Below are 25,698 nucleotides of genomic sequence, written 5' to 3'. Positions count from 1 at the left end.
ATTTGAAAGACGCTGGCGCACAAAATATTGCCCCAACCTGAAATCTGCTTACAAAACAGCACTATCTCATTACAAAGATCATCTAATAGCTAGTAAAAAGGATTTTTATACCAGACAAATTAAGGAAGCTAAATATTCTTCTAAGGAACTTTTCCGAGTGGTGAACACACTCACTTCGTTAAAAGGCCCAGCTATTAGGTGCGACCAAGAGCTTTGCGATAATATTGCAACAGCCTTTAAGACTAAAGTGTTGAACATTTTCAATAACTTTCAGAACTCCACCCCACCACCAATGACAGATTCCCTTTGCAGTGAGCATAATACCAACACTCTGCTTGCCTTTTCTCCCGTCTCTGTTGAGACCAAGACCAGATATATCCAAGATTCCAAATCCGGATCCCCCTTTGATCCCTGCCCACCGATAATTCTTAAAGAAATCGGCGATGTGGTTAGCCCAGGTCTCACAGACATTTTCAATTCCATGTTCAGGACCGGCTGTTTTCCTTCAATCTGGAAAGATACCTCCATCTTCCCATTGCTTAAGAAACCCTCACTGGAGCCCACTGACCCTAATAACTACCGCCCTATTGCCAGGCTTCCTCTACCAGCCAAAATAATTGATAAAATTAAGAACTCTCAATTGACTCAATTCATTAATGACAACAACCTGCTGGATCCATTTCAGTTTGGTTTTCGCTGGGAGCATAGTACGGAGACAGCACTGATTAAAGCTACAGAAGAGATCAGGATGGCGATGGATCGGGGCGGCACAGCCATGCTCATACTCCTCGATCTATCAGCCGCATTTGATACGGTTGACCATTCTCTCTTGCATGAGCGGCTCAAGAGAATAGGGATCGGGGGTACAGCTTTGGCTCTGCTGTCCTCTTTCCTCAAAGACAGAAGACTCATGGTTGAGTTGGATGCCTACCGATCAGATACATACACCCTCCCGTGTGGAGTGCCTCAGGGCTCATCCCTGAGCCCATCACTTTTTAACGTGTATGTCTCAGAGCTGGCCCCACTAATTCAGTACTTTGGGTTCTGCCTCTCGTCATACGCTGACAATACGCAGATTGCCATAACAATACAAAAAAAAAAGAATCATCTCCGCCAGCACAATTTCAAACTTGCATGCGTACGGTCAATTGCTGGTTGAACACCCATTGCCTCAAGGTAAACTCCTCTAAAACAGAGATTTTGACCTTCGGCAACTTTCAACCAAGTTGGGGCAACCTTTGGTGGCCAGTGGAGATGGGTGAACCCCCTAGACCGGCGGAAAAAGTCAAGAACTTAGGGGTGTGGCTTGATCCTAAACTTACATTAATTCATCACACCAATGCTATTGTGTCATCAAGCCACTTTCTTATTAAAAAGATCGGTAAAATTCTCCCATACATTCCAGTAGATGTCAGAAAAACTGTTGTCACAGCTTTGATCCAGTCCAAACTGGACTATTGCAACGGACTACTAGGAAACGCCCAAAAACAATGTCTCAAAAAACTCCAAAGTGTGCAGAACGTGGCCGCCAGACTGCTTCTCAATATCCCCAGAACTCACTCAGTCACCGCCGAAATCAGCAAGTTGCACTGGCTTCCGGTGGAGCAACGGATTAAATTCAAGGCTCTGTCCATAGCCTACAAGGCCCTTAACAACAAAGGGCCGATCTTTTTTTCAAAACCTGTTTTCCTGGTATGAACCCACCAGGAACCTTCGGTCCTCGGGCTCTAAACTTCTCCAAGTACCGATAACCCGCACTGTGCAATGTGGTGGGCGTAGTTTTCATTTTTTCACCTCCAAACTTTGGAACTCGCTCCCTCTCGAGCTCAGAAATTCTTCCTCTCTTATCGGCTTTCAGAAAGGCTTGAAAACCTGGCTATTCCAGAACTAGCCGTCAGTGCAGACCTCCTTGCCCGTCCATAGCGCCAAGACACCTCCGGGTAAACGTGCGCTCTACAAATTTTAATAACATATCATAACAGAGCCTCTTGCATGTGCACTTAGATTAAAGATCCCCGAATGGGGAATTACATTTAATAATTCATTTCTTATCATTTCGTTGTACACAGATGATGTGCTGATATATATGAAGGATGTTCGATTCGCCCTGCCTCCCTCAATAACACTATTAGACGACTACGCTAAAGAGTAAGGACTATGAACCATGTTGCCATTGGTTAAGCAAGTGGACGTGCAGTATTTGAAACTTCCACATACGGGTCTGAGACTTGCACAATTAAAACCCTTGGGGTGAATGTATATCATGAGGGAACTGACCTAGTGTATTTTAACCTGGGCAGAGCAATCACATCGATCAAAAACTCACTCCCCTTCTGGAATGTACTGCCATTAGGCACGCTGGGTAGGGTCCCCTATCTCCAAATGTTGATCCTGCCAAGATTGCTAGATTTCATTTTGGCATTCTCCGTCATCCTAAAGAAAAATGTATTCCCTATTAATCACAGTGATATGGGACACTGGTAGACACAGCATAGCACATTTGATTATGTGCCCTTATAACAGAGGGTGGACTTGGGGCACCTAATTATGAACTATATACAGCGGTCAGCACGGTGGAATGCCAACACCCTAGGCCCTGAGACTAGGGCCTTTTCACATCAGTTATTTGTTATCTCGATTCTAGAGTGGTTGATAAGCAGAGATAGTAGAAAGGCGGAAAATAACATTCTTTTTCTAGCAGCGGAATGGTGTTTGAAAAGATGAATAAGAACCCTTGCACCCTACCATGTCCCCCAAACCTGCTGCTGCTGCTGCTGTGGTTGCTCCTGGGATGTATCGCACTATCCAGGTTGCACAACGTCCACCCCTGGACCAAGCGGACTACAGACCTTGGAAGACATGTATGAGGAACAGACATTGAGGTCCTTCAATAGTTTGTGTGAGACTTTTGGGGTGAGCCCCGGCGGTCACACCCTGCTGTACGCGGCACTGGTACAACAGGCACACAGGTACTGGAACAGTGGATGTGCAGTACCCCCTACCTCACAGTCACTACCAATGATACTGATACACTGCGCATAGGAAGGCGGTCACTGGCTGTACTCTGCGTTGCTATACTTGTCTGGGCCAACCAAATGAATCCTGAAGGTCTGGTGGAGCAACGCCTAGGAATAGATTTTAGCGAGAATACGTGGATGAAATCTGTTAAATGAATCCATAGAACCTCTAGGTTCAACGACACACAATGTAATTACATTTATCATGCTTATCTTACCCTTAAACGGATAGGGAGTATGTATCGGAGGAATCCACTTACTGTCTAAGATGCAGCGAGACTAAGGTGGATTTTCTATATATGGTGTAGCGTTGTTCTGCAGTGTCCCTCTTCTGGGCCGCTGCAGTGAGGGGGGTGTCACTGAGGTAATGGGTAGGCTTATACCAAAGGACCCCGTTACAAGCCTTCTAGGTGTGATGGCCAGCATAAAGCATCGAAGTATGTGTGTTCCTTTATTGACTTAGACCTCATTCTTGCAAAACAACGTATTGCTATGGCTTGGAAAGCCACAGTAGCACCCTTTATCCGAGACTGGTGGAGGAATATCTCAATATGGGCATATGCAGAGGTGGCAGTGCTATCAGGTACCTGTAAGAGAGACAGGTGGGGTGGAGGTGAACAGGTTACATTGTTGGACACATATTTGGAGAAAGTGGAGGCAAAGTCTGATGTTCGCCTACCCTGAGGCAATGGCTTACTTTGGTAATGCACATGAGGGACACAACCACACTAGTCACCACACTAGGCCGACGGTTTAGGAGCTCCGGCCGGGAGCTCCCCGGTGAGGGATTGTCTTTTGGCATAAATCCGTGGGAAAAGGCCCCCATTGGACCACCTCCACATCTGTGGACTGTGTTCCCGTGATTCTCCAGGGCTGATATTAGTCTTTCACCGATTGTGTCGAGGCTGACTACAACAGCTATCGATAAGCCAGGAAAGACTGCCGCTAGTGGAGCACAAGCATCATGGCCGAAGCACAGTTGAGCTGCTTGGCATCTGAGAGGAGATGGGCTGGGGGTCACCCCTCCGGTGTGGTTCATGGCCGTCACCTACCTTCGGGGTATGGCCATGGTTGCTCGGCTTCCTGCTACGACTTCCTCTTTCTACACCCCCCGTGGCTGCTGCTTTTTGCACCCAAATCGCTTTCCTCAGACAAAGCAGCAAGTGCTTGCCGCGATGCTGCCGCCATTGCGTCCCCGAGTGATTCCTTGACAACCCAGGAGAGAGCAGTGAGTTCCTGTTTTTCGCCCTCTTGTTCTCCGTGGCTCCCCCCACGTGTCCTCATGAAGTCCAGCACCCTGAGATTGACTTCCTCCCCTACTGGTGTTTTGGTGCATCTGAAATTCCTCCAATTTGTGCGGGAGGTCGATATGACTGAAAACCAAGCCTTCCATCTTGGCGGCGTTGATCGGATTCTGAGATCTCCACATGAGGCCGGTCTTTGACATGGTTTCGCCAGTCTGACTTTCACCTCTCGACGACCCTCCCCACCCTCCACCATTGGGACGCCTACTCCCTATCATTAATGGTGATTAGTTCGAGACATCCACTTTGGCCCCTGCTTCTGGCCCTCTCCACAGCCAGGGTGCTCCAGCTCAGTGAGCGACACCGGCCCGAGTTGCTGTGGATTTCATGCCTCTGTGCGGTCTGGTGGGTTTGTGGACATTGACTTTGAGGGACTCCTGATGTTTAACCGTCTTCATTGCCGGTATGCCTGACTTGGTTAGATGTCCAGCAACGGGCTCAATTCCCCTCCCCACCACCTGTTATGTTCCTTTTTGACTTGCTCTCGTGTTTTTTCTTTGTTCTCTTGTAACCAACGCAACTAGTGTAACTGTATATTTACTCCACATCTATGTAAAGCGCTCTGATACCTCTGGGTCTAGTTAGCGCTATATAAAACTCTACAAATAAATAAATAGTCAGCCAATATGTAGTGGGAGGGATACCATACCTTCTGCCACAGAATTGTCATGGGGCATTTATATCACAAGTGGTTGACGTAGTATAGTTCGGTGGGAGGGTTCAGTGGACCCCTTGAAGGATGAGGACTGGCGCGATGCCCTGATGGCAACCCACTTACTCACAAACTCCTCCAGACTAAGACTGGTGCAGACATATTACCTGTATTACGCATATCTCCCCCCAACCGTATCCACCGAGCTGGCCTCCATCCCCACTCTACTTGCCCTCGCCGTGAGGATGATCCGGCAGATTTCTATCACATGATATGGACATGCACAAACATACAGCGCTTCTGGTTTGCAGTGACTAGAGACCTCTTTGAGGTTTTGGGTTGGGTGGTCCCTCTTTCCCCTACTCTAATTCTTCTCAGGGTAATGGAGGGTGCTGATGGTACACGAGCGGAGAAGACATTTCTGGGCACGGCCCTCCTGATAGTTAAGCGCGATATAGTCGCAAAGTGGTTAAGTTCTAACCCCCCAATCCTCGCACAGTGGAGGAGAGGTGTGGACTGGTGTGCCCAGCAGGAGTGTGTGGTCTTTGAGTCACTGGGTTGCCCCCCAAAACACGGGCCGGTGTGGGGAAATAGCTGGGTCACTTCTGTAACTAGACTGTAGTTGGGGGCCAAGGAGCATCACAAGCAGTGTCTGCCTTTTCATATAAGTACACTGTCTCTGCAATTGGCCAATATGTCTTATTTCATAATGTACTACTCAAGTGCCGTATTTGAATGTTTTCACACGGCCAAGTTCTTTGGCCTAAAATTTAATAACATTTGTTTATCAAAAAAAAACCAATGCCGCCAGGCTCATTTTCAAACTTCCTCGTTCGGCCCATGCTACACCTTTGCTGTACAATTTGCACTGGTTACCGGTGTCGCAATGAGTATGGTTTAGGGCACTCTACAATGTTTTTAAGTCATCTCATAATCAAGCTCCTGAATTTATTAATGAAAGGCTTTCTCACTATTTCCATACTCAGTGGTTGAAATCCTATGGCCATACACCTGCTGACTCTTCCTTGCTTCAAGAAAGTGAGGACGTGAGCAAGTGTTTTTCCTGCTTAGCGCAGAAACTTTGGAACTCACTCTCTGTAGGAAATTGCGTTACTGGTTGAGGCTGGTGAAACCCTACTCAAGCAGTAACCACAATTCTTGTCAGGGTGAACCACAAACAAACCCCAAATTAACTGGTGGTCAACCTTCTTGTGGCTTGGCAATAGAGCAGTAAGAGTTAACTTAGAGTCAATACGTAAAGTATTTATGCAGCAAGCACACAAACAGTTATAAAGTGAAAACACAACGAAAGAAAAATGCCACACCAACTTAACAAACTGGAGTAAAATGTAATAAACTATTTTAAAGAAAAATGATGAAAATCCAATTACCATAACGAGAGATATGCAATTTTAAAGATTTAGGTAAAAATAGTGCTTAAAAGCACAAAGCACCAACTGTGGTTATCTGGTCCTGCTGGACTGGGACAAAGTCACAAATTCAGACTGGGGGTGATGGAGTGCTGGCCGCATACAGGGACCAAGTTGAGCCTGCTGAACAAAGAACCTTAGATCTTGGTTGTGGAGCATTGCGAGATCACGCATTGAATATGCATCACACAGTGGCAGTTCTGATGAACTGTGGACCTGTGATGCGAAGTCTTGCCTCAAGGATGCAGCAGTTCCTGGGAGCTGTGGGGCTGCGATGCGAGTTCTTGTGTCAAAAATGCATCGTGCAGAGGCGCTTCCATGAGCTGTGGGGCCCTGCGTCGGGAATATGACGCTCTGTTGTGGTTCCAATGCGGAGCTGCGAGGCGATGCATTGCACTAAGTTGGTTCTGAACAATGGACCACACCTGGGCTGGATGAGCACCTTGAAGCCCACTTCCAAGGGTCCATGACTGGGGTGGCACCACCTGGGGAGCGGATAGGACTCACAGCAAGCAGAGTCCAGACGCAAGGTTCAAGGTGGTTGGGACTTTTTCTGTCCCTGTGGCTCTGATCAGGAGGCCAGTCAACTCGCCCTTGGAGCCACCCTGGCGGTCCTGGGTTCAAGATGTAGGTCCAGTCCTTCTCACTCAGACAGCAAAGTAGCATTCCTTCTTGCAGCAGAGCTGAACAACAGATGTACGGAGCCTTCCACAGGTCCAGAGGTGTAATAAAGACTTGGTTTTGAAGGTGCAATATTTAATCTTGGTGCTCACTTTGAAGTGGTAGAAGCTTCTAGAGTCCTCCCTCTACAGAGATATCTGAAATTGCCTGTCTTCCTGCCCGGGCCACAACGTGTCTGGGGACAGAAAAGACTAGTGTGAAACCCACTGTGAGTGTGCTGAGGGAGAGTCTTTGTGATGTGCAAGTGTGGTAGGTGATAGCTCTGTCCCCTTATCAAGTCAGATCCTGCCAACACATGTTCCCCCTTTGTCTCAATGTCTGGGAGTAATACACAAAGACACACAGTGAGGTACGTGTGATTATCTGAAAAAAACATGTCTCTGTCCTAGAGGCACTTATTTTGTTAAGCGCAAGATCCCACACCCAACCTTCATCATTGGGTCCCTTTTCGCACCAATGGTACCTAGTGTGGGCTACAACTCTCTATTGTAGAGAGGAGCTCTTAAGGTGTTCTCAAATAAGACAGTCCCTTGTGAGAATGATGGCCTGCTAGGTGTGTGTAAAGTGTACTAAGACTACCTCTTAGTAGGCTGAATCAAATCTTAATTCTGGTGCCTCCTAGAGATAGGTTAAAAAGATCAGAGTGGAGTAAAACGTCCCCCCAGTGGAAGAGTGGTCAACTTGAGTGTGCCTGACTCATGGAGTCAAAGGAGGTGGCTGATGTAAAGTCCTCTTCCACTCTGACTGCCTTTACTCCATCCGCCAAACTCTAAATTGGGCCCTCAGTAACCAAATAATTTCTAATTTAGACCTTGGACAGTAACATCTTAGCCCTCCCCCATGTGTTACGCAGTTCAATTATTGCACTCTTTCAGGTATTTCACCCTTTATGACTCGTTACTTTCATGCCTATCTGTTTTCTCCCAAATTATTGTAGTCAAGTAGTATGGGACAAGAGTCTCTTTTATCTCTCTATGCTCCCCATGTTTTATTGAATTGGCAGTGCATGTTATGGCCACCATCATTGGTAGGTTGTAAAAAACGATTTCTGTCTGGGAGTGGAGTTGTACTTCCAGATTCCAAGTTAAACCATTTCCACTGACATTTTAAAATCCATCCCAATTGTTTGAGTTGTCTAATTTCACTCCAGAAGGTTTGTATGTCGGGCATGCCCATAATATGTGCAAGAAGTGTGCACCTTCCAGAACTGCTCACACAGCTTTTGTCCTGGGTTCTACCAAATCGGGTCAGTTGTTTTCTGTTGTAATAAATATAATGTAGTATTTTGAGTTGGTCTAGCCTAAAGCCTACTCTTATGGCCACTTACCTCTGGTACTTACATGTTTAATTCCAGCCAAATTCTTAAAGGTCCCACCTGGTTTTGAGCCTATCAAGTAGTGGCTGGCATTATTGGGTAATGTTTTGTAAACTTGGGATACCACATTTGTAGAGTGGGGCAGACAACATACTATATTCCAGCGGGAACTCATCTCCTACCTCTCGTGTTGGCCTGAAATGTCAGTGGATGGGACAATTGGAGATTGCCATATTGCTGAAAGATTACTAGTTGTTATTTATAATTAAGTGTCAGCCCCATCCCTGGTCCCAATTGCCACCCAATTTGGATCTGCCAACAATCCTACCTCATGTATCCCTTTAGTTTCAGTAGTTATTACATTGTTGCTGCGACCCAAAGTTGTGTTTCCACTGTAAGTTTACCGTCCAATCTCAATAATTGGGTTTACATTTTGCTACATTCTGATCACTGTTGCTGTATGTGTTAGCGATGGCCTCTGGGTTTGTTCCGTAATTAGTGCCTCACCAATCTCCCTTCTCTCTGTGACTAACACTGGGCTCTGCTGCGAACCATCACCAAGTCATTGATCACAGTCAGTTGTGACGCCCAATAGTATCTTCAAAGGGTTGGCAGGGTGGATCCACTATAGTAAACCCCTCTGCACACAATGTTTACTGCTACCATGGTAGTCTTTCCATCCATATAAACAATGTAAATTGTGCCTGATAGCACAATGGTCTCATTCCCCCATCCGTGCTCTCAGCAAAAACCTATTGACAGAGTCATACATTGAAATCACCCCCATATCACCAAGTTTAATAATGCCTTACGGCATTTGGCTACCCATTTACCTAGTCTCTCAAAGTCAAAGCTAACAATGGTGGGATGGGGAACAGGGGAAAACAAAACAAGGAAAATGAAAAGGAGATGTGTCTCAGGTGGGAGTCTCTCAGTGTTTGGATGGAGCTGTTGATATGTATTTCCTGAACAGAAATAAAACACAATAGTTATTCTATAACTAAACAAGGGAATGTTATCTATATAAATTGATTTACTCTGTTATTATATCTACCTGGTTACAGTCCCTCTTCCTTTCGTAATTAGGTATAAAAAAGTAGAGAACAGAAAACAGTCTTGATATAACTAGAAAAACTAGAAGGAAAAGTTAAGTTGTAGACCAAGTGTTCCATGTAAATACGCTGTATGGTATGTAATAATAAATAGTGTAACTACTCAACATGTGTTATGAAATAATCCAGTTAAGCCCCAAAATCTCACATCCAATATATACCAGGAAAAAACCAAAAACATATTCTCGAATACTAGATAAAAAATACACAAAAAGGTTCAGGTCCATGAAATGTAACTAATTAGCATCTTGCAACATTAAGATACTAATAATATATATATTCTTTGTCTTTACAGTCAGTAAGGTTTATCAGTACTTTGAAGAGGATCTCCACTCACCGTGGAATGCAAACATCAGATAAGTTCTTCCTATCCATAATACCAAACATGCATAAACATTGTTACCGTCCTGATGGTATGTGGATTTTTTGTAATACTTGTATTTTCCTCTCGTTTGTCACAGGAATAATGCGAGAGGTTTTCCATGAAGATCTACACAGGACCAGCAGAAGAAGACTCAAGAAATTGTTGCGCATGCCGAGGAGCCCGTCGGCAATCGAAAGGAGAATGCGGAAATAAATAATACCAGAAGCAGAACAATCAAACACCCAAAGTGGGTTTACGCCGGTGCGTCCGAATTGTTAGGGAGGTGTAGAAGTGAGGTAAGTGCGTGGCAAGGCGTACACTGGCGCGAAGAGCGTTCGTGATGTCTGTGGCCCTTAATATACGGGCTTGGATCCACCACTCGTACATGTGCAAGGAAGAGCGGAGCACTACCGACAGCAAATGGTGCACCACAATGGACTGGTGCATACTGCTAGAGGAGCCAATATATGCTGCCAGGGGCTGTCCGAGGAAACACGCGAAGATCAGGGGCAAATGGCTTGATTACTATGGACTAGGTTGAAGGACCTACTACAGTGAGTGGAATAATCAAAGCACATGCTAATCTGACAGCTGGTGTGAATGGTGCTTGTTGTATTATTCATGTTTTGTGTTGTATTGTTTATACTGTGAAAAGCCAATAACTTTGTTTATCAACAAAAAAAACTTCAGGATTTCGCAGGAGGAGCTCAACTAATGCCAGCTAAGGGTCCAAGACCTGTGGACTTAACTCTTGGAGTTCAGGAATTCACTCCATCAGAGGCAGCAGGGCTCAGGCAGGCCAGTTGCAGCAGGGCAGCTGGGCAGTTGTAGGGATGCCTCTGAAGCTTGTTGTGTCCCTGTAGCTGAGAACAGGCGGTTAGCCAACTGACTTTTGGAGTCACCCAGCTTAGCCTGGGATGAAGGGACCAGTTACAGTCTTCCTTCTCAGATAGCAGGGCCGATCTCAAGCAGCAAGTCAGTCCTCTGAAGAACAAGGCAGGCCTTAAGCAGTAAGACAATCCTCTGGTAGCAGAAGGACAGTCCTCTGGGAAATAATGCAGGACTCAAGCAGCAGGGCAGACAACTTGGGAACAAAACAGCCTTTCTGTAATGAGCAAAGGTCCAGGAGTGTACTGATGAGTGGCTTAGGAAGTCCAATATTTCTACCTGGAGCCTCCCTTTGAAGAGGAAGAAACTTCTAGGCCACGCCTATATCTGGTTCTGAAAAGTTCCTTTCTTCCCCTGCTCAGGCTCCAAGTCGTATAGGGTGACAAAAAGCTATTGTCATGTTCCTTTGGTAGTATAGCTTAAGTAGCCCTTTGAAATGTAAGTAGGGCAGGGAATAGCTCTGCCCCTCCCATTCTGGCAGGTTGACCCTCTCCCAGCTACACCCAGGTCTCATTGTTCACGGTCCAGGACCAATACATATTCCTGATGGGGGAGCAATTAACTGGCCCTGGCAGCTGATAATTCCTAGAAGGAATCAGAAAGTTTAGGGCAGCAAAATGCCAACTTTCTAAAAGTAAAAGACAAATAATAGAATGCACTCCTTCCCTTATTAGAATTCTTGCTCGAAAATCATGTTGTCCGTAAGTGCGTGCGATAAGATGCTGTGCACCGCCCCAGCACACAGCTCATACAAAATGTATACCTAAGGGCACATTGTCGCACCCCATCTGTCGCACTGCGAAGTGAGAAAAACATCCCTCTCTTTTAACCACTTGATCCAATTTTATCCATAGCCATCAATGTAATCAATAATCATACTGTTCATTCTCACGTCATTTTTCAAAGCTTATTAAATCACTGCGGAGACAACGTCATTCCACCTTCTTTCTTTATTGCAATATCTTCAAATGACTACTGAGCGCTCATTGAGGCTTTTTCAAAGCATCATGTGCAACCAGAAGGTGAAACATGCGACAGAGTAAACTCTTCACTTTATGCCCAATGCCTGAAAGGCTCTTCAACAGGGGTTTCAGGGACAGTTGGAGCAGCCGAAATGGTACCATTAACCTGAAGTAGAAATAACAACAGAGCTTCCCAAGTCTGCCTCGCCATGATGGATGATTTCACGAGCTAGTTTCTGGACAGCTCTAAAAACCTGCATGACCAGTCTGATTTGACTTGAACCTTGATCCAGCCTTGGTACAATACGATTTTGAAGGTGTTTCAAAATGATTTAAATGTAGAGGTTTGGTTCCTTGATAACTGGATGAGGAATGGAATCTTTGGGAGACACGAGGGCCATCATCCAGTCTGTATATATGTCCACACAAAATTTGACTGTATCGCCATCTAGTTGAAGAGTCAAACCATAGAAAACCACCTCCATGGTCCACTTCACCTCTTTATCAGTTTTCAGTATGCTTTCATTTCCTGCTGCAGATTGAGCATTTAAGGCTTGTCCGAGGGGACCCATGACTGCATTTGCCAAATCTCGACCAACACTTTCAGAATTGCAGTGAAGTACACTCAAATGACCCTGATCGTTTTGAATCACAAGTTGCAGCGACCTCCATTGGGAGTACATATTTCTTTTTTCTTATGGTGCAATCTGAATCTGGATGTTTAATTCAGACCTTAAGGTGCCTCTGGTTGGCAATTAAGAGGATGTTGTATCTTCTGCGCTGTGAAGCAGAGAAAGACAGACAGCTAAAGAAATAGGCTCTCGCTGAATCAAGTGGTTAAAAGAGAGGGATGTTTTTCCCACTTCGCAGTGCAACAGATGGGGCGCAACAATGTGCCCTTAGGTATACGCTTTTTAAAAGTGGCATTTTCAAAATTATAATCTAAAATTCAACTTTACAATCAAAGAGGATTTTAAATGCCAATTCATTTGAGTCCATACATGATATTTCTATCTGCTCCCAATCACAAGTTAGCACGTTTTAAATGTAATAAGGTAACCCAATGTTATCCTATAAGAGAGGTAGGCCTTACCGAAGTTAAAAACGAATTTAGGAGTTTTTCACTAACAGGAAATGAAAAACCTAGAAACATATGTCACACTTTTCAAGTATTATGCACCCTTCCCCATGGGCTGCTTAGGGCCTACCTTCGGGGTGGCTTATATGTATTGAAAAAGAAGGTTTAGGCCTGGCCAAGTCAAATTGGTAGTTTAAAACAGCACTACAGGCAGCAATGGCAGGCCGGAGACATGTTTTAAAAAGGTACTTTTAGTGGGTGGCACAATGAGTGCGACCCACTAGTAGCATTTAAATTACATGGTCTGGGTGCCCAGAGAATCATATACGAGGGCCTTTCAAGTAAATTAAATGTACCAATCAGGTGCAAGCCAATTCAACTATGTTTTAGGGGGAGAGCACAGGCACTTTAGCACTGGTTAGCAGAGGTAAAGTGCACAGAGTACTAAAAGCCAACAAAACCAGGTTCAGAAAACAGGAGGGGTGCGGGCAATAAGTTTGGGAGTGACCCTGTAGAGAATGCAAAGTCCAGCCTGGACCATGCCAAACTCTTACACAATGAACCAATAGCAATAATGGTGTGATCCTGTGTGCTTCAGAACCTGGGTATTGATGATAAAATCTACAGTCGGTTCACTCTTACAGTGGGCTCAGAGCCTTCCCATTGCTTACCATTGATTAGCTTTATTGTCCTCATTTTCATGCTTCTTATTCAATGGCTTGCCTTCCACTTCCTATGTTTGTCGCTCCTCTGGACCATTGCTCTTTACCTCTCTTTTGATTGGTTGTCTTGTAGTTATCCACTGTCCACATTCAAGGAGCTGTTTAATCTTTATCTTTCAGCACTCCATATGAATGAATGAAATCTGATTTATAGCGAGCTACTAAGCCCAATGGGCATCAAGGCGCCTAACCAAAAGAGAATGCTAGATGGAACAGATATGAATCCTTACTGGTAGGCCTTGATAAAGCACCAAGTTTTGAGCGCTTTTTAAAAAAGGGCCAGGGACGGTTGGGCCTTAATCTCCAGAGGGAGGGCATTCCATAACCGAGGGGCAATGATGGAAAATGCTCTACTACCCCATCTGGCCTTCCTTGCGCGGGGAACTACAAGCAGATTCCTCTCAGAGGATCGGAGAGCCCTACTAGGGACATGGCGGGTTAGAAGGGAACCCAAGGGATCCAAGGGAGCAGCCAAGAGAGCTCTATAGGCCAGGCACAGGAGCTTAAATGAGATCCTCTGTTGTATGGGGAGCCAATGCAGGCTCTTCCTAGCCATTGTAGCAGAGGATGCATTAGGTAGTGCCAGAACGAATCTCGTGGCCGCGTTCTGCACTACCTGAAGGCGCTGGTTGAGGCCCTTGTTAGAATCTGCATAAAGTACATTGCAGTAGTCCAACCTGGAACCCACCAATGCCACCACAATCTGCTTACGTGCCTGGGGGGACAGATAGTGAAGGATTCTTTTAAGGATCTTGATGACCCCCCAGCAAGTGGCCACCGTTCTGTTGACCTGGAGGGTCATGGACAGCGAGGTGTCAAATATAACGCCGAGATTCCTGGCCGATTGGGAAGGAGTGGATATCTTGTTTTCTAGCTTTCTGTCTGATATATCTCCCCCACACACAAATACCCCATTCCTTTCTCAGACTTGATCCTTATTCCTCTCAGCTACTCTGTAAAAGCAGAGGAAACAGGTATATTTTGCCTGGGTATAACAAAAAGTAGACTTTTAAGGATTTGTTTTTGTTTAATTTCCTGCATTCCACATATTGCTTGATGCTGCATTAACTTAGCTGGAGTTTGAGGCAGAAGGTGATGTGTCCTTTCCTGGAGGTCCATAAATGGGCGACTTCAAAGAACCGAATGGCACTTGAATTTGTTTCTATTCTGAGTCCCGTGGTAAGTAATTTAGGCCCTCAAAAGCATTTTCTTTTAAATTATGGTATTTGTTATGCTTTTTAAAATTCTGTTCGAAATTTCCTGAGTAAAATATAATGGTTAAAAGTATTGAATTCAATGCACAGTTCTGAGGAACATTAAGAAAGCTTTATTTTTTCTGTAGTATCTTTTTTCTTTTACTTTGATCAAACCCAACATTTGCAAAGAAGCAGTGGCAAAGCATATAGGCTGGCACTCATAGTATAGAGTTGAGACCGCTTGGATTTGCCTGTGTGTGTATCTTCTTAAGCTGTCTCTCCCTTCATAGTACCAGAGACCCTCTCCTCTTTTAGTCCGAGCCAACTGTAAACCATGCCCCTGGCCTCAGGCTGTCCTTCCTTTTTAGGTTGCGCGTACTCGACAGCGGCTGAGGTGTCTACTCTGAGGCATTTTGTGGCTGCCCAAGAACATAGATGGGCTTGGAGCCCCTCCATTGCTTACCATTGGTTTTGTTACCTTTTCGCTCTCATATTCTGCTTCTTAGCCGTATCCTAGCTTGTAGTCTTGTGTTTGTCCCTCCCATAGAGCATTGCCTCTTTACAATCTCTTTGACCGCTGCTTCCACTGGTTGCTTTTCCAACACCACTTTTTTCTTTTGTGTCAAGCAGTCTATTAGAGTGTGTGTGATTTTGAGTCATCTCCCTTGTGCATGTCTCTGCCCTCCACTCTGTGTTGCTCTCTGTTGCCTGATTGCTTATCCCTGCCCGCTCCAACTTGCACTCGCTCATGTGCTTCTCACCACTGCTTCATCCACGCGCCCTCTGTGGTGCTTTCGCCAACACCCATTGTGTTTTTGCTCCCTTCCCAAATTGCTTTTGCATCTCCTCCAGCCCTACTCCCCCTGTTGCTTTTCCATTCCCTCCTGTGGTGCTTCAGCGACTCCCCTACTCTCTCCTGTGTTGCTTCACTGTTCCTCCCTTACCCTTTCCTGTGTTGCTTCATCTTTACCCCGCCACCTTAAAAAATACCTGCTTTGCTCTTTTTATTTTATTTTTAGTTACCAATCGGACACAAATCGGTAACTAAATAGAAAACAGCACCAGTGTCATTTTTTAGGGACACTCCTAAAACATTACGCTGGTGGCCTCATCAGAGGCTTTTTTTAAACATACCCACGCTGCACAGCATCATGAAAGCTGTGCAATGTGGCTAAAACGATTGTTAAAGCCAGTAGGTAAAAAAGTTTATAACTATTGGTTTGTCAATGCTTGTTAAATTTGAATTCAGGTTTTGATAGCACCAACCCTGCTGAGAGGTAGTTCCATGTATTTATAAGCTTTATTTTGAAAAACGTATGCTACTCCTGATCAGATGTCGTTTGCCTGCCTCCCGTCTGATTTTATTGGGGTCCTTGTTCTAGTCAGGATAGCACACCACTTGAACAGAAGCACCAGTAGGGTGGGGCAAGCTTTGCCACACCCATCTGTGAAGTTGGGTCCCAGTCACTGCTTCGTTGGGTGCAGGAATACGACTACTTTTCAATAGGAGCCCTGGAAAATACAGACCACGGGACAGGAAGGATTGAACATGGCCTGACATTTAGAAGCTGGCTACATGCCCTACACTGCTAGGGTCAGATAGGTTTACTGTTGTTTGCCCAGAATACAGTCCCACGAGTTAACACCCCTCCTGCAGAGATGTGCATTTAGCCACTAAATACAAGGTTAGAAGTGACAAGCAGACACAGCCTTGTGTTCTTTTTAGAAGGCCAGCTGTATCTTTGTATGTTAACTTGTCTGTTATCCAATAGTAACTTACTGAATTGAGTTATCACGAAATTCCATCCGTGATAGTGTCAGACAATGAAATACCCCTGCAAGGGCCACACCCTCTTTTCCAACAAGAATATGGATAGCAGACAGGTAATGACTTGTTTCTCCAAGCTTAATTACAGACCCGATAATATTATGATATCTTGAATACAAGCTATCAGATTATTGCCGTGATCAAAAGTTGCTTCAAGGCCAGAAATAATGTGTAGCCAGAAATAATGTGTATCTTCAGCATACAAATAAACAAATAGCCTGTGGTATCATTCAAGAGGAAAAGTGAAACTGGGGGTGACTGCAGAACTTCACCAGAAATTATTCTCAGGACGTTTAAAAAAAGTACCATGAGTTTAGTGATGACAACATTGCTGGGTGGCACTAAACGTGAAGAAGACAAAGCATGCACTGTGTGTATTCTCTATTATATCAACCTGACCGCTGCAGCAGAACCCCTGTCAAACACACTCACTTCAGCACCTGGACATCAGATATAAAAACTTGACTGATAACAGATGTAAGTTAACCCCGGTGTTTTCTTTTCATTGGGGTGCTTGCTATTTGCTTTTCTCCTAGTAAATTTACTATACAAATCAACACTGGGCGAGTTACACACAGCTGACGTAAGGAACTAGAAATCTTTATGAGCTAGCTATTCTGCCTTGTGCATGAGGAAAGTGCTAAGAAGGCTGCTCTACGTCACTTGCACGTGGAAACAAACTCCAAAAGCTTTATGGATTAAAGCAGTTTAGGGGAGGACTCCAGTCAGAGATGTTTATGGCATGGGTTCCTGTACGTCAGTTAATAAACGCCCACAAATCCAACCCGCATGAACTTGTTTTTAAATTATTAATAGTGTAGTAGGGGAGCGTCTTAACAACCCATTAGGTCCCAAGAAAATCATAACTTTTCAGTCTTCTCAGCCGGAGTGGAAGCTGCTTGCATATCAGTAAAGCGGGCACACTTTTGGAGAGATACTGATAGTAAAGTCCAATCTTTCAACACAAACATGGGGTGTAGTTATGCTCTTAAATAGAAACCCCTCTAAAACTACAATTGAATTTAGAAGATAACTCGGGGTTGTAATTTAATCCGCCAGAAACTATAATGCCAGGCTACGGTGACGGTCTCTGTCTTTGTCCCGTGTAAGGCACACGCGCCTCAGTTTTAAAGTCTCTCGAGGCGGGGCAAACAACTCATCGATTAGCCAAAAACACGTTGCAGATTGAACGCCGCTCACCTTTCCACGGAGGGCTTCGGTTGTTTCCTGGTGGGAGTCCCCTGGGCGGCTGCTCCGCGGGCTGTGTGATGGTTTCAGCTTCGGCAAGGCCCTGGTCGCCATGGCAACTCGACACGAAACAGGCTGATTTAAATATGTACACACATCGGGCCGCCTCTGTAACCAGAGCCAGGCTCCTGTGTGTGGCAGGCAGCTCTGAAGAAAGCCGCCAGGAAGAGGAGGCGCCTTCAGAAGAGGAGCACGCAGACATCATTCCTTCAATTTTAAAATAGAAAAGTCCACTTTTAACGCGGCGGTGAGGCTGTTTGCTCGCGCTCCCAATTTTGACAGCACTGGACGCGAAGCCGCCAAAGAAATGGGGATAAAGTCATAAATGTCTAGGGTCCCACAGTTGGGTCAAATCAGAGTCTGCAATTGAAGTTCTATCTTCTAGCTGGCCCCACTATTACTCAATGGCCGCTGGTTACAGTTAAACAAGCTTTGGCAAAGCCATTAGGTCTCGCCTATGCGAGAGCGTTTTGCTTTGCCCGTGTGTTTCAGCCAGGGCACAAGCCCTAAAAAAATAAGTGGTGGAACTAACCTGGTTAATCAGTATGCGAGTGACATCACGGCGTGTGACATCACGGCGCGTGACATCACAGGAAGTGGCAACATAAGAAGTTGTAATGATGCTTGCACACGCACGGGGCACTAGGACCTGCCCGAGGGAGAACGAGGGCAGGCGGAAAGGGAGGAGACAGGAACCGGGGATGGCAGTTAGCCGTTGACCTTATAAGCAGAAGGACGTGCAATAAATAAGCTCCTGTAACCTACCCAGTGTCCGAGTGTCTGTGGCTGTAAGGACACTACATCTGGCGACGAGGGTGGCCACGGAACCTGCGGCGTGAGGAGGACAGCTAACCCTGGAAGTCCAGCTGTTGAGTAGGCGTCCAGTACTGCGGGCCGGTGACCGCGTGGTAGCGGAGTAACTGCGCGAGCGTCCTCGCGCGCTGGGAGGCCACCCCAGCCGCCCGGAGGTGTGTCCACTTGCCCGGAGCTCACCCCGCTGCACCGTGTGTGTGTGTGGCACGTCCTGGGGTTAGAGTGCCAAAATCTGCGTGCTCGCCGGGAGCCCACCCCGGCGTTGTAATAATCACATGAAGCTGCCAGCTGTGCCCCTCCCCTCACCTGGTGTTCCCGTGACGATGACTCTTTGAGAGGGTGAGTGTTGACTGGCACCGACGATCAGTGCAGGGGAACTGGAGTGAAAATATTGGGCCCCGGTTGAAGATAGCCAAATCTCGACGTCCACGAGATTCTCGCGGCGGCCATATTGGAGTCAGGCGGTTCGTCCAATACCCTGTCAGGGATCTTCGGCGGCCATCTTGGGGTCAGGCAGAGAGCCCGAAAGTAAACGAGCACTGGCGAGTGTAAGAAAACAAGTCAACAAGCATTGGTGAGTGTAAGGGAAATAACCAACAAGCATTGGCGAGTGTAATGAAAAAGTAAACAAGCACTGGCAAATCCAATCAAAGAACCGACAGAAAGGACTCTGTCAATACGTGTCTGAGTAACAGGATCCCGCGATGTCTGGATCACGTCAAGAAAACGCTGAGCCCGGGTGTGTTGAGAGTATTGTTCCTGCGCCCTCCGGAGCCCCTCACTCTTGAATCTGGTGGGGGTATGGGCCTTCGGTGGCAAGACTGGCTAGAAGATTTCACGGATTTCATGAAGGGGTCCCATGTGACGGACGCTGGACAGCAACTGATCGCTCTCAGGAACCTTGTAGGCAAGGAAGTTGGACAGATCATAAAAGAGTTGCCTGCTGCGTCCACTGTTTCATACGCCAGTGTCTGTGAAGCGCTCACCCGCAAGTTTTGCACAAGAAGAATGTCGATTATGAGCGATATACATTTAACTTGGCATCCCAAGAGAAGGGTGAGCAAATGAGTGTATTCATCACACGTCTGAGACGTTTATCAAGATATTGTGACTTTGATAATTTTTCCACGAAAGACGCCCTCCGATTGAGAATTATAGGAGGCTGCTTGTCAAAGTCCTTGAGACGCAAACTGCTTAAGAAAAGTTACTCACTAGATGAGATTGAGGAAATGACGAGAGTTGATGATCAAGCCGACGAACATGCGAAGAAGGTGGAGGCCGGGAGAAGCGAGAAACGAGAGCAAGCATTCAGGATGCAATCTCGACAAGTGCATAGACGCTCCCCATCACAAGCGCGCACCTCCAGATCCAAAAAACAACACCATCCTTCAAGTCGTGGGCGCAGAAGCTCAAGTCGCACCAAGAAAAGATCAGAACGACCTCTAAAGTGCTACAGATGCGGCTACGACTTCCCACATGCAGACATATGTCCAGCCCTAAGCCAAAGGTGCCAGAAGTGTGGTAGAGACAACCACTTCGAAAGCGTGTGTGAGACTCCCCACAAGGATGATCAACGAGAACCTACCAGGCAATATCGTCCCTCAAGCAGCCATCACCAAGCTAGAGCAGTACAGGGTAGACGAGACTCATCCACTGGGTCGTCACACTCCAGCTGTCGCTCCTGCCGAACACATCGATCTCGACGGTCGTCATCAAGAGGGTCAAGATCCCTATCACCCATCTCACAGGACAGCGACAAATACATATGTTTTGTAGCGGATCCTGATCATCTAAAGGAATATCCATGACTAGACATCAGAATTGGCTCCCACCATGCCAAGTTTGTGCTGGACAGTGGGGCGTCGCTCAATTATATACCTGTAGCGGAATATGAAAGAATGAGGACACCACCCAAATTGATCAACGCCCATGTGCGAGTATATACGTGGATGTCAAAGAAACCACTCCACTGTCTTGGGAAGTTCCCGACCGATTTATCATATCATAGATCGCACCATCCAAGCCTACATCCATGTCATTGTTGGGCCTGAGGCGGACTGTCTACTGAGCCTGCCCACCGCTGGACGGCTAAGACTGGTGGACATACTATACAAAGTGGACGACAAACTAGACATCACTCAGAAGTTCCCTAAGCTTTTTCAAGGTCTTGGGAAGATGAAAAACTGCCAAATTAAACTTCACATCAACGAGCACATCGCACCAGGGGCACAACACCATCGGAAAATCCCATTTCACTTACAGGAAGCCGTGGGGAAGGAGCTCCAAGACTTACTCGAGGCTGACATCATAGAGAGAACTGATGGACCAACGCCCTGAAAGGAGAGACGGACCGAGTTCGTCTATGTGTGGACATGAGAGCACCTAACACCGCGATAAAGAGGGAGAGGCACCCAGGCCCCCACATCAGTGACATGATCACGTCACTCAATGGAGCCAAAATATTTTCAAAATTGGATCTTAACAAAGGATATCACCAACTGGAGTTGCATGAGCGGTCCCGATACATCACGACATTCTCAACACATTTAGGGCTGTTCAGATACAAAAGACTCAGTTTTGGGGTGTCATCGGGCGCGGAAAATTTTCAGGAAGCAATCAGGAGAACGATCCATCATGTTCCCCATGCATTGAACTATAGTGATGACATCTTGGTATATGGGACTACCGCTCAAGAACATGACACCGCGTTAGATCGGGTCTGCCATGCCCTGATGGAAGCCAACCTCACGCTCAATCAGGACAAGTGTGAATTTCATAAACCAACGCTGAAATTCTTCGGTCACGTCTTCTCTGGAAATGGCATGAAACCGGACCCCAAAAAAGTGGCTGCACTAAATGACACACCAAGCCCAAGTGACGTCGGAGATGTGCGTTCGTTCCTGGGCATTGGCAGCTACTGCTCCAGGTACATACAAGACTACGCCACCATAAGTTACTCCCTGAGAGCTCTCACCAAACAAGGGCAACCATTTCAGTGGTCCACTCAATGTGAACATGCCTTTAGAGACATCAAGAGAGCAGTGGAGTCTGCTGAAAACATGGCCTACTTCAACCCAAAAAAGAAGACAGAAATAATGGTGGATGCCAGCCCAGTGGGGTTTGGAGCCATTTTAGCACAGTATGACAGAGATGAAGATCAACGCCACATAGTAGCGTATGCCAGTCAGAGTCTCACAGATACGGAGAGGGCATACTCACAGCCAGAAAAGGAAAGTTTAGCTGTCTTCTGGGCCTGTGAACACTTCCACATTTTCATCTTTGGAAAGCATTTTACCCTGGTCACTGACCATCAAGCTCTGATCACAATCTTTGGAAACCCTCGAGCCAAGATGCCGCCACGAATAGAGAGGTGGGGCCTAGGCTGCAGGAATACACGTACACCATTGTACACAAGCCGGGGAAGGCGGCCACCCCTGCCGACTACATGTCCAGACACCCAACTCAGACCAGCAAATCCAAACGGTCAATTGCGGACGAATACATCCATTTCGTGGTAGATCAGGCTAGACCCCCTGCTGTCCTACTGGAAGCGATCTGTGAGGCATCACAGTCAGATGTCACCCTGCAGGAAGTCAAACGCCGCATACAGACCAATAGCTGGCGATATTCAGAAACCAAGGGGCAAGGTGAGCAGAGCAATGACCAAGAAATGTCAGCGTTCAAACATGTCCATGGTGAACTGTCGATAGCGGCAAATGGTCTCATCCTAAGAGACACTCGAATTGTGATTCCAAAACAACTAAGACAAGGTGTCATCAATCTAGCCCATGAAGGACACACGGGCATAGAAGCCACGAAAAGAGCACTACGAGAGCGGGTCTGGTTTCCAACACTGGATCTGATGGTGGAAACAACATTGAAAGATTGCCCACCGTGTCAGCTAGTGAGCCGTCCAGATCCCCCTGCACCGCTGCAAATGTCTCCACTGTCAGATGGGGTCTGGCAACACATTGCCATTGATTTCTTTGGGCCGTTCAAGTCGGGGCAATATGTCCTTATCATCATGGACGAATATTCCAGATTCCCCATTGCACAACTCTGCACATCCACCAAAGCCTCCAGCGCCATACCAACTCTAGATGAAGTCTTCGCTGCGTGGGGCATTCCTCAAGTGGTAAAATCTGATAACGGGCCCCCATTCAATAGCCAAGACTTCGCTGAGTTCGCTCAACACCTAAACGTCAAACACCGGAAAATCACACCACTCTGGCCGTAGGCGAATGGAATGGTTGACCGCTTCATGGCCACGGTCAAGAAAGCCATTCAGCAGGCAGAGCTTACTCGAAGAGCGTACAGATAGCGCTCAATGAAGTACTACGTGCCTACAGAAACACACCTCACTCTACCACAGGCAAGTGTCCGGCCACTCTCATGCTAGGCAGGCCAGTGCGCACCAAACTGCCCATGATGAGCGTCCAGGTGAGTGAACCCTATCCAGATTCTGACCATGAGGAGATTGCGGCCGTGGACAAGTTAAAGAAGGAAAAAATGAAGGGATATGCAGATGAGCGTCGAAATGCCTCTCGCACTGAAATTCGGGAAGGAGACTGAGTGTTGGTGCGGCAAGAGCAGCACAGAAAGACTGACTGCAAGTATCATGAAACTCCGCTGAAAGTTGTGAAACAGAAGGGAACCATGATCACCGCAGAAACAGACGGAAGAAGAGTCACCAGGAATGTGACATACTTTAAGAAGTGCAGCCCTAGCGTCAAAGAACTATTGACTGAATCACCCGTTGAGAACAATGGACATGCGACACCGCTCAGCAGCAGTCAGGTTTTGATGCGGACTCCTGATGAGCCTGAGCAAGAGATCGCTGATCATCACCTGCACCCCAGAAGAACCATTAGAAAAACCGTCTCGCCTAATTGAAGAACTGTAAGGGGCGATCTTCAGCGGCATAAAAGAAAAAAAAATGTTGATACGTTGTTGTGTTCTTGTTTTTATTTACAGAGGGGGAGATGTAATGATGTGTGCACACGCACGGGGTACTAGGATCTGCCCGAGGGAGAACGAGGGCGGGCGGAAAGGGAGGAGACAGGGACCGGGGACGGCAGTTAGCCGATGACCTTGTAAGCAGAAGGACGTGCAATAAATAAGCTCCTGCAACCTACCCAGTGTCCGAGTGTCTGTGGCTGTAAGGACACTACAGAAGTGACATCAGGTCTTAAGCCCTTGCATATATGTTTAACATGTCTATCATGAGTACATTGGAGCACATTCTGAGTATACATGCAAACCCTCCTGACTTAGGGAGAAGATTCACATTTTTTTAAGCTACACATAAAACAATGTTGCCTTTTGTCAGCGTAAACTTCCTCCCCCCATAGTGCTTTACAAGAAAAAATAGTGATATTTAAATTATTACGACTCCTCAAGGGTAATGAGTGCTATATAAATGCTATTTATTTTGTGTAAATACTGGAAAAGACCAACACATCTGATATTCTTACAGGGCATGCCTATCTCCTAAACAGATGCAAAAACAATTGATGGACAGAATGCAGAACAATGTCATATATTCACCCCAGTACAGACATCTGGGCCTAAATCCATTGTTTTCTTGCTCACAATGTCATTCCGGTTTGGACCCAGCCATATGCAAATCAGTCTTGACCTTGCGAACAATGGGAACAGTCCAGGCCTTGCGCCCAATGTGAACAGTTCAGCCCGAACTGCCAGGCCAGGTCCTCCCTGGACTTCAAACAAGCATCCTAGGACCAGTTTCAGGCTTTCAGCACTCATCAGCCAGGATAGCTTGACTCCAGTGTCATGGAGAGCACAGGAGCCGCGTCTGGGCATACCCGTCCCACTCGGGGGTGACAAATGCAAAAACAACAATTGATGGACAGAATGCTGAACAATGTCATAAATTCACCCCAGTACAGCGATCTGGGCCTAAATCCATCGTTTTTTGCTCACCATGCCATTCCAGTTTGGACACAGCCATATGCAAATCAGTCTTAACCCTGCACCCCAATGGGAGCAGTCCAGCCCGAACTGCCAGGCCAGGTCCTCCCTGGGCCGGAAACAAGCATCCTAAGACCGGTTTCGGGCTTTCAGCCCTCATCAGCCAGGATAGCTTGACTCCAGTGGCATGGAGAGCACAGGACCCACGTCTGGGCATACCCGTCCCACTTGGGGTGACAAATGCAAAAACAACAATTGATGGGCAGTATGCAGAACAATGTCATACATTCACCCCAGTACAGAGACCTGGGCCTAAATCCATAGCTTTTTTGATCACCATGCCATTCCAGTTTGGACCCAGCCATATGCCAATCAGTCTTGACCCTGCGCCCAATGGGAACAGTCCAGCCCGAACTGCCAGGCCAGGTCCTCCCTGGACTGGAAACAAGCATCCTAGGACCGGTTTCGGGCTTTCAGCATGGTGGCATGGTGAGCAAAAGAATGACGGATTCAACCCAAATCTCTTGACTGGGAGTGAATGGTTTTATTTGTTCTGCATTCCGTCCATCAATTGTGTATCTTATAATGTGCAGCCACACATTGGAACTTGACTGGTAAAACAGTGTGTGGCAGATGAATCCTGAAACAATGAAGGACTGCACATGCAGTCCCTTCTAAATTTTCATTGAACTCACTAGGATTTCTCTGTCCTATAACTTTTGTTAGTTGTTGGACACATTTTATTTCCAGAAAAAAGATGTAGCCATGGGGACCGGATTTGCCCCAGACTTAGCAAATCTGTATATGGGCAACTATGAACAAACTTTTCTCTTTAATTATCTGAATCCTTTCATTCAAAAGATACATGTGGCGTCGCTACATCAACAATGTATTTACAATCGGGGAAGGAAACTTGACCCCACTCAATCAATTTGTTACATGACTCAGCAGTAGGTCAAGATAAAAATGATTAGGATCCAATTAAAGGATCTCAAGTTACGAATACTTCAAGAATTTGCAATGCTGAAAGAGCCCTTGCTCTTTTAGTAGGTTCTTTTTGGTTACTCTGGTGAAATGACAGCAATCCATGTGCTTAGAAAGATATTACAGTTAAAATGCAATGTCAAATTTGTGGTAGGCTGATCTACTCACTCCGT

General features: G+C 46.3%; 1 protein-coding gene across 1 annotated transcript in view; it reads right to left on the bottom strand.

The window, feature by feature from the left end:
* LRRC56 (leucine rich repeat containing 56) overlaps positions 1–17,850 on the bottom strand; it is a 650,173-nt gene extending 632,323 nt beyond the window's left edge. Inside the window, exon 1 of the mRNA XM_078682840.1 lies at positions 17,750–17,850. The gene's annotated coding sequence lies outside the window, so the exon portion shown is untranslated. The remainder of the gene's footprint in view (positions 1–17,749) is intronic.
* Between the last annotated feature and the right edge of the window lie 7,848 nt (positions 17,851–25,698).

Source organism: Lissotriton helveticus, chromosome 3_1, assembly GCF_964261635.1.
Source record: "Lissotriton helveticus chromosome 3_1, aLisHel1.1, whole genome shotgun sequence".
Taxonomy (NCBI): Eukaryota; Metazoa; Chordata; class Amphibia; order Caudata; family Salamandridae; genus Lissotriton; species Lissotriton helveticus.
This window is presented reverse-complemented; position numbering and strand designations above follow the sequence as displayed.